We start from the raw sequence: 8082 nt of genomic DNA, 5'->3' as shown, positions 1-8082 counted from the left end.
AAGATGACATCACATGAATGTGAGAATCATTTTCTAATGTGATATTCAGGAGAAATTATTTATAATTTAGACTTTGGCACATATTAGATGAACAATTGTAAAACAAGCTATGTGACGTGCTCCTAAACAATTTAAACCATGTAGGTTTGCTCCAAGGGTTAAGAATAAAACCGAGCAAGCCTACCATAAGATATACCTAGTGTATGCATGACAAAAGATATAAGTATGCAAATACAAACCTAGGCATGAAAAGTAACTAGATGCTTAAAGATACCACTTGTAGGAAATTTAAATATAGTTACCTAACATGGGAAGGGAAATTTGGGTCCATAGTATTCACTAACCCACTTGGCAATGACTTTGTCCATAATGATACACCCCATAAAATGCACCCATAGTTTGCCAAGTCTCCAAATTCCCCGAAGTCCATCGGACTTCTCTCTTCCCTTTTGCAATCCAAACTTTCTTGGTGCTCTACATGTTGGAAATAATCTCCTTTAGCACCCAAAAGCATTTGACCTCATTGTTGGCTTGCTTGTTCACCTTGATGGCCACCACCTTGTTATTTTTCTTCTTCTTCAACGAGTATGGTGTGGAAGCCTTCTTGTCCACCTTGTTGGCGTAGGTGTTGGAGAGCTTGCTTGTTTGATTTTTATCTTTCTTCTTTGCACCTCCCTCATTCTTCACCTTGCACTTATAGGACTTATGGCCTTCCATGTGGCACACGTAGCAAACCATGGTTTATCCTACATGAAGCTTCTTCACTCCCTTGACGGTGTTATCTTGATAAAGTTGGGCTTGCTTCGTCTTACCTTTCACTTGAGTCAAGTCCTTGGTGAGACGAGCCACTTCTTGCTTGAGTTGCTCATTCTCCTTTGCAACCTCTTGTGTGCATGTATCTACAACTTTCTCAACACAAACTTGGTTGCACAAGGGTGAGTCTAAACATAAATCATTACAAGAAGTAGAGGCATCCTTTTTAGACATGTTAAAGATAGAACTTTTCTTTTTAGGTGCCTTAGTGAGGGTTGTACCGACGGCTTCAAGATTAGCAACTTTATTAGTTAGCTCATCACAATGTTTGCACATGGTTTCTATTTTAGCAAGCAAACTTTTATAAGCATCTTGTGAGCTAGCTAACTTTTCTTTTAATTTTTCATTTTTCTTTACAAGTTGCTCATCATTGATTGTGCATGCATTTGTTGTTGCACTAGCCTCAAGTTGCTCAATTTTAGTAGATAGTTCAATATTGAGATTAGCAAATGTCTCATATTGTTCAAGCAAAGTTTTATATGTTTCTTGTGAACTATCTAGCTTTTCTTTTAATTTTTCAAGCTTCTTTTATTGACTAGTGCAGACTTTAGCATAGTTAAGATTTTGTTGCACAATTTCATCATAGGAAGACATTTTATCATCACTATCACTCTCACTAGAGGATGAGCTTTCGTTACCTCATGCCATAACACACACACGAGAAGATCTTGATGATGAGTGCTTGCGCCCTCGCCTCTTGTGATAGTCTTCTTCTTCACTTGAAGAATCATCCCATGACCTTATTGATGTGAGGGCTTTGTCCTTGCATATCTTCTTCTTTGTCTTGGGTGTGGACTTATTTGGACAAACTTCCACAAAGTGCCCCAACTCGCCGCATCCATAGCATCCTCTCTTTCTTTGCTCATTTCTTTGATTGGTGAAGATGATATCTTGAATTTGGATGGGCACACCCTTGACATTGAGCCTTTGAATCATCTTCTCCACCTTGTTGATAAGTTTGATTGATTCTTCATCAAGGTCGGAGGTGGAGGAGGAAGATTGATCATCATCACTTGAATCTTCATCATCATCATCATCATCATCATCATCTTCTTCTTTGTTATCTTCACTAAGGAGCTTGAGCTTGAGCTTGTCTCAACTTGCTTACACTTCATCTTCTTTTTCTCACTACATGTGAGAGCTTTGCCTTTGCTTGATGAGGAGGCTTCTTCTTGACCCATCTTGCATGATATTTCAAATGCCACTAACTTGCCAATGACTATGGCGAGTGTCATAGTGCTCAAGTCCTCCATGTTGTGAAGGATGGTGATGATGCTTGCATATTTCTTTTATGGTAGCACATCGATGATCTTCCTCACGATGTCTGCATCATCTAGCTTTGTTAATCCTATTGAATAAAGCTCATTGATAATTTGATTCAAACAAGAATACATATCACGAATAAGCTCATCATCATTCATTTCAAAGAAATCATAATTTTATGTAGCTAGACAATATTTTTGCTCACGGACATTAGTTGTGCCGTTATAGAGCACTTGGAGTTTTAACCAAATTTTATATGCCGTATTTAAAGTGAACACTTGGTTAAACACATCCATGCTAAATGATTCAAACAAGTAATTTTTAGCTCTAACATTGAAATGAATTTCTTTTTCTTCACTCTTTGTGGGGTTTATCGGGATTCTTAATGGGTTTCATCCCGTCACAAGTGACTCTCCAAACAACCAAATCTACCACCTCAAGATGACAAACCATTCTAGCTCTATAGTAAGGGAAGTTAGTGCCGGCAAAGTGCGGAGGCCTAGAGCTATCTATCCCAACCACTCTAAATAGTGTCGGCTCAACGGCGGTTAAGCCAAAGGCCTAAATTGAGCCAACCTGGCTCTGATACCACTTGAAGGGGACCATGACGACTAAGAGGGGGGGTGAATTAGGCAACTTAAAATTCCAATTTTAAACCATGGCCTCTAATTTCAACCTTAGCAAAACCTATGCAAAAGATAAACTATCTAGATGCGCAACTACAGTTTTGCTAGTGTGTTGCTATCTCTACCACAAAAAAGAGCAATATAAACAATGTAAATGCGAAAGCTAAAGAGTAAGGTAGAGATATGCAAACTCTCATTGATGACTCTGGTATTTTTACTGAGGTATCGAGAAGCGTGCAAGCTTCCCCCTAGTCCTCGTTGGAGACCCTCATAAGGAATCCCTTGCAAGGGCCAAGCTCCTAGTCAGGTAGCTTCATGGATAGCCTCGAGCCTTCCCCATGCGCAAGTGGGTCTCCAACGTGCCTTTCGATAAGCCTCTCCCTGATGCTCCCTGCCGTCTTCACTATCAAGCTTTCGGCCGAAACACTACGGGCCTTGTTCTCTCCAGTACACGGTGGCAGCTACATCACAAACGCAGTTGGTGTGATCTCACAAGACTACAAGCCCCTTCGATGTACAACAATGGTGTGCGCAAGCACCAAGTGGTAAGAGGTATGTAAACCTCACTAAACACTAGGCCTAACCCTAGAGCAAGCGCATAAGCAGTGGTCTAATCAACCTAAGTACTTCGCAAAAGCACCTACGCTAATCACCTAATGAATCACTAAGCACTATATAAGTGGAGATCACTAAAATGGTGTATCAACACCCTTGGTATGTTTTCTCAACTCTACACGTCTCAAATGGCCGGTTGGGGGGTCTATTTATAAGCCCTACTGAGAAAGTAGCTGTTGGAGATGAAATCCCGCTTTTTTGCTACTGACCGAATGTTGCTTTCGTCCTAACCAGACACGTCCGGTCATCCCGACCGTTAGAGCCGCGATCAACGGATCGGACGTTGCAGGCGTCCGGTCACATGTCACTGGATGCGTCCGGTCGCAATTTCGTCGCTCTAGAACCTCTCTGTACTCGATCGGACGCTACAGTCCTATGTCCGATCGATTAGCCGCCAGCGTCCGGTCAGCGCTGAGTGTGTTGCTGGGATGATGAATAGTGCCATCGGTGCGCCCGACCACTTTACTGTTCATCGTCCGGTCGCTGCTACTGACACCTGCTGTTGCTAAGCCTCTTGATCGGAGCGTCTGGTCACTGGGCTGCCAGCGTCCGGTCACCTCTGTGAGCTCGTTTCTTTGTAATCTTGTGTCCGACTTGGTTCCTATCTTCGTGCTTGGACTATGCTTGATATATTGGGTCTTCTCTTGTGTTTTCAGGGTCTTGCTTATGGTGTTGATCATCGGATCATCACGTCGCCTTCGTCCAAGTCACGTCTTGCACCTTATTGGACTACAAAATAATTACTTGCAAATTTATTAGTCCAATTTGATTGTGTTGGTCATCAAACACCAAAATCCAAAGTAAATGGGCCTAGGGTCCATTTTCCTTCCAGATCTGTTTCGCGGACTACAGGGCGAGGGCGAGGGATGGTGGCGGCGGTCGCAGGCAATTCGCGATGGCGGTGACGGGGCTGAGGGATCCGGAAGGAAGGCCAAATCACCGCATGAGTGCAAGGGGGAAGGCAGACCGTCGGAGATTGCGGTGATTGTGGTGATTGCGGGGCAAGCGGCAGGGGATCACGGTCGCAGGGGAAGTCGTGGTGACTGCAAGGTAATCGTGGTCGTAGGGGGTGAAGCGGACCGACGGAGCGACGATTGTCGCACGAAACCATAGTCTTATTTTCTTTTTTTAGGAGGACATCAATTGTGTGACTTCCGCGAGTTTCCTACTGACATCGCATGCGGGGAGGACATCGATTGCGGAAGGTCCCACCTACCCTGACCAGTTGTATCAGCAGAGCGAGGAGATGATCGCACGGGGGAGGGCAAGAAGTTGAGGTGAAGTTTTTGTCGCATCAAAACGGTGTCTCCTCTTTAGTCTTTTTAGTCATGAGAGATACATGAACGCACCTGTCAACGGCGTAATGGCTCGCACAGGTGTCCGGTGAGACACCGACGTGACGGAGTGGAACGAGCTGCTCCCTCAGTCTCTGCCTGTCCATCTCGCGGCTCGGCGGTTGACCCCTTCGCGCGCTCAAGCTGATCTCTACCCGCTGGAGGGTGTCAGCTCTAGAGGAGCCTGAACGGCTCCGGCCACATGTGAGAACACTGAGAAGAAAACGAAGAGCTGACATCTAATGAACGTCTAGACTGAGACTGCGCTGCGTGTTGCGACGCTCGCTTTCGATCCTCTGATGACGGACGAAGCAAACCCCTGACCGGTGCTATAGATCCTGAGGATATGCACGACTAGGCCTAGGCGTTCGGTTAACCGATCGATTTCGGTTCGGTTTTTCGGTTTATGACACAAATTCAGTTCTCTACAAATAGGAATCAATCGGTTCTTCGCAAATCTTGGAACCGAGCAAAATCGGTTTCGGTTAGTTCGGTTCGGTTCCGGTTCCGACCGAACTAACCGAGGATTTACACAAGCAGCAAAAAAAAGAATATAAAAAATAAGAAAAAAGATTTTAAAAAAAGCACAATGCTGAGATTTTAAAAAATGTGAGGGTGTGAGGCTGTGAGGGGGTGTCATCCACTTTTTATATCTAGTGTTAAGTTGGTATTAGACCTAGGTTGTAAGGTTTATTGGGCTTGTTTGTGAATTTCGGTTCCTTCGATTATTTCGGTTAACCGAACCTAGGAACCGAAATTTGATCAGTTAATTCGGTTCCTAAGAACTGAGAACCGAACAGCTAACCGAAATTTTCGGTTCCGGTTCTTTCGGTTTCGATTCTGGTTCTTTCGGTTCGGTTCTTGGTTATTTTTGTCCAGCCTTATGCACGGCTCTGTCAAATCGGTATGGGCATCGGGCATGCAGGATGCGATGCACCCGTGCAGCACGGTCAAGAACCAGTCTCAGATGGCCGGTGGTCAGTGGTGGAAACAAAAACCGATCCATGGACCATGGGAGTAGTGATGGAACGAGACGGCCCTGTTGCCGGGCAAGGTTAATGCTCAAAATTCGAAAGTGAAATGGCTAGCATGGTCTCCTGTCTCTCCGTCGGTGTCCGCACCGGTAACTAGTACTGAGTGCTCCAGCGGTCCAGGGTTAGCCGTGCAAATTCGGAGCAAAGCACATTTACGCAGAGCTGCGTACTGTACTACCGTGGGAGACAGTTCATTAAGCTTTTTGTTTACGTCCACAAGACAGTGTTTGCAGAGCCTGTTCGGCTCGTATTAAAGTCACTGAAACTATTTTGTTAGGCCGACTAATAAATTCAAACGCAGACTGTTCGTGGTGACTGTTTCGAACACGTCCGAGGATATACTAGGTGTTGGGGGCTTCAGGGAGCCCTCTCTTGGCGCTGTATAAAAACGACACGGACTAAATGCGCGTACTTATCAGTTAAATTGTTCATGTGATGTGTACTTATGTATCCTTCCGGCGGTTGAGCCGATGATGGGTAGAGTTATTAGGGCACAAAGACCTCACGGTCGCCCTTTTTCTGACATTCTGTTCACGCTCCACTTGGTGCTCTCTTTCTCCATATCCTGCTGGGTGGACTGCAGGAAGACAGAAATGAAGTGGGATTTGAAGTGTGCATCTCCAATTGCAGCGCGAGCTGGTGACGCTCGAGTCTCGACGCCTGTCTCCTTACCGTCCGCGGCTGTCACCGTCGCCGAAGCTGTGTTGGCACTTAAGGTCTTGGGGGTGTTTGATCATGTTACTAAAATTTAGGAGATATATCGAGAGAATGTTGTATGAAGTGTTCGGACATTAATAAAAAAATAAATTACATAATCCGTCAGTATTTCACGAAACGAATTTTTTAAACATAATTAATCCATCATTAGCACATGGTTACGGTAGCAAAACATTATCAAATCATAGACTAATTAGGCTTAAAAGATTCGTCTCTCAAATTAGTCGTAAACTATGTAATTAGTTTTATAATTAGTCTATATTTAATACTTCATGTATGTGTATAAACATCCGATGTGACAATGACTAAAATTTAGGAGTAGCAACCAAACACCATCTTAGTTAAAGCACCCTAAAGTTTAATCCCTATTATATCGAATGTTTGACACATGCGTAGAGTATTAAATATAGATTAAAAAATAACTAATTACACAGATTGTGACTACTTTGCGAGACGAATTTAGCCCATGATTTAACAATGTGGTGCTACAGTAAACATATGCTAATGAAGAATTAATTAGGCTTAATAAATTCGTCTTGCGGATTCCTAGGACTTATGTAATTTGTTTTATTATTATTATCCAAACACTCATACATGATACCTCCATATGACACATGATATCACTGATACAGAGATGGGCTTTACTCCCGGTGGGGAACCCCCTCTAGTCCCGGTTCCCCACCCGAGAGCGAGCATCCGGGACTAAAAGGAGGTCCTCCCAGCTTTAAAAAAAATAATGTCTCCCACCGCTGCGTCCTGTGAAATTCGAACCCAAGACCTCATGCATTGCCTCGCGCGTAGCTTACCACCCCACTACACAACACATCTAACAATGGATGTGATGCTTCCCTTTTGAACTAACCCATCGGGGGACCTTTAGTCCGGGTTGGTGTTACCAACCAGGACTAAAGGTTGAAGGACTTTTAGTCCCGGTTAGTGGCTCCAACCGGGAGTAAAGGTCAACCTTTAGTCCCGGTTGGTGTCTCTAACCGGGACTAAAGGTCCCCTGCCACTGTGCCGAGGCAGTAGCCATTGAGCAGGACCTTTAGTCCCGGTTGGAGACACCAACCGGGACTAAAGGTCTCTCTAGTCCCGGACGCAAAAAATGCCGGGACTAGAGCCTATTTTAGCCTCGGATGAAAGATCTGTTCTCTACTAGTGTATGACATCTAATATGACACTCTTAAACTTTATCTCTTGGATTTAAACACCACATAGTTTGTTTGAGAGATGGTCCGCGCTTCCCCGGCGTTTTCCTGCAGGGTTGGTTGTCTGGTGAGATATGAGACGGGAACTTGGAAATGGTAGCTACGGCAGACGCGCTGACGCGCACGAGGCGGAGACTGAAACGTTTCAGGTTTCCGCGGTCCTGCTCCGAGTTCAGCACATCCACATTCTCTGGATCTCTTTCTAGATAGGAGTACTCAGAATTCAGATTACTGTGATACTGGTAATCTATTCTAGTGCCCTCTGCAGCCTGCAGGTACGGTTATCTTGTGTTGGGCTCCAATTTGTAAGATGGAGAGCACTGTAAAATCATCCTTCTGGCATAGTAGTTGAGTGTAACTTCCGTCGCCATTCATCATTAAATGACATTGTAGAGTACGTACGCACTAACCTGGCTTTTAAATGACAATTGTACAAATCATAGGTTGTCTGCAGAGAACATTGCATTTCTGC

Source organism: Miscanthus floridulus, chromosome 5 (assembly GCF_019320115.1).
Source record: "Miscanthus floridulus cultivar M001 chromosome 5, ASM1932011v1, whole genome shotgun sequence".
Classification (NCBI taxonomy): Eukaryota; Viridiplantae; Streptophyta; class Magnoliopsida; order Poales; family Poaceae; genus Miscanthus; species Miscanthus floridulus.
This window is presented reverse-complemented; position numbering follows the sequence as displayed.